This window comes from Echinops telfairi, unplaced genomic scaffold (assembly GCF_000313985.2).
Source record: "Echinops telfairi isolate 266 unplaced genomic scaffold, ASM31398v2 ScPeMD7_23;HRSCAF=83, whole genome shotgun sequence".
In the NCBI taxonomy this organism is placed as follows: Eukaryota; Metazoa; Chordata; class Mammalia; order Afrosoricida; family Tenrecidae; genus Echinops; species Echinops telfairi.
This window is the reverse complement of record NW_022103920.1, coordinates 90,372,535-90,374,652: the sequence shown is the minus strand read 5'-3', so window position 1 is coordinate 90,374,652 and position 2,118 is coordinate 90,372,535.

The following is a 2,118-nucleotide window of genomic DNA, read 5'->3' as shown; positions in this document are numbered from 1 at the left end:
CAGATTTATCTAATGCAAAGTGTTTTGATCTTCTGGTAGCTCTGCTGAAACCTGTTTACTTGGATGACCCTGCTGGTATTTGAAATACTAGTGAAATAGCTTTCATCATTAGAGCAACACACAAGCACCACAGTATGACAAACTGATAGTAAAGTAGTGGCATTAACAACAGAGGCGAGGATGTATGACACATAGGATAATTACATCAGATCACAAAATGGAAGGTTATTGCATAATGTTGAGAATCACAGCCCTGCCAATATGACACATTTCTGGAGAACACAATTCAATCTGGAACAGTATATTTTTGAAGCACACAAATTAATTCATAGCAAAGGGAGATCCATGGTGACGCTGTGGTTGATGATCTCACTTTATTCTCATGTGTTCTTGGGGTAATTGCCATCTCCAGTCTGTCATGGTGGCAGTTGCATAATCTCGTGTCAACTTGTGACTATTAAGAGTGAAGGGATCAGGTCCCTCCTTGATGACCTCATTTGAAGGTGCTACGGAGATAAATAGCTCGCTGGAGGCCAGATCTATACTTTATGCTTCATCTTCCTGCTGACAAGCCACATGGAGCAATGCTAATAGAGCCAAAGCCCTGGAGCTAGAGGAGCCATGTGGAGAGCCATGCCAGCGCTGAGATTCTTCCACTGCCACTGGATCCTCAAGACTTTCCACCCACTGGTTTATGATCTTCCTGCATTCGGCATCATTTTATGTGTTGCATGCGTCTGAAGAGGAATTTATAGACTGGTATCAAACATATGGGCTAATATTGGACTTACAGACTTGATCTGGGCTGGGCTGTTTTCTTAATATACAATTACCGTGTATGTATCTAACGTGGTTATCTATTCCTTACCCCTCATGTACCAGTTCTCCCATTGCTCCCACTCTAGCCCCCACCTTAGAGCCACTCTCCACCTTGGTGCCCAACAGACTGACTGAGAACTGCAGCACCTGCCTTCCTTCCTCTCAGTCACCTGAGCCCCTAGGAGCCAGTGGTAGTGATCACAGGAGGAAGACAGGAAGGATAGGGTATCGTTCCCAGCCCCACCCCATCTTCCCTACTTCAGAGCTGGCTGTGCCCTTAGTAGGCTCACACAGGGCCATGTCCTCACACCAAGTTCATACCTGTCACTCATCTGATCTTCTCCACCCACCGTGAGGCCCTGGGTATGAACAGGTTCCTGCTGTGGCTGGCCAACAGCTCCATCGCTGCTACCTGACTATTAAGTTGCCTGTATCTCTGTAAGTAGCCCTTTCATTGGGTTCTCTTCGGACATCCCTTCTGTTTCCTTTCAGGACTCTGACCTATACACTCCCCTGTGTAGTCTAGTGCACTGCTCCCAATTCACCACAGTGCAGCCTGTCGTTTCCAGCAGGGTGTGTGTGTGTGTCTACACAGTGCCCCTTCGTGAGATCCTCCCCACCTTCAAATAAAACACCAACAAGCCAGATGACAGAATTCAACATTTTATATCAGAAAAAATATCAGTTTCCCAACATTTTTTTTCATGGAATGAGTGCACAGCATTTGCAGGGTTGCATCAGTACAAAATCATTTAAATTAGTCAAACAGAGCCGTTGTTCAAAAGGAAAAGCCCTTGATGCCATCGGGGAAGTGGCACCACCACTGCTGGCCAGGGACTGAGGGACAGCAGGGTGAGAACAGGCAGGCAGGGACTGTTGTCGCCTTCCTACAAGAGAGAAGGGTCCCAGCCTAATCCAGGTCACAAACGAATAGCAGAAAATTGCCACTTGATTGAACTCGGGAACTCACTGGCTGGCAGAGAGCCAGCCTTTGCAGCCGGACCCTGCATGCCTGCCGGGCATCGTGTGCAGCTATCTAATGGGACCCACTGAGGGGCGGCAGCGGGGGGTCCTACAGGATACAGTGAAAGGAAGAGAGTGCCCTGTGGCAATCTAAGGGGCAGCTGCTGAATCAAATTCTCTGCGATGGTCCAGGACCTTCGTGGTTTGCTCCCCAGGTTTTCTGTCCAGGAGCTTCTTCCTAACCTCAAAGTCACACTGCCCATCGGAGGGCCAGCAAGGGAGGAGTCACTGGAAATGCCAAACCTGCCAGTGAGGGAGGCCGGACATCACCAGGCC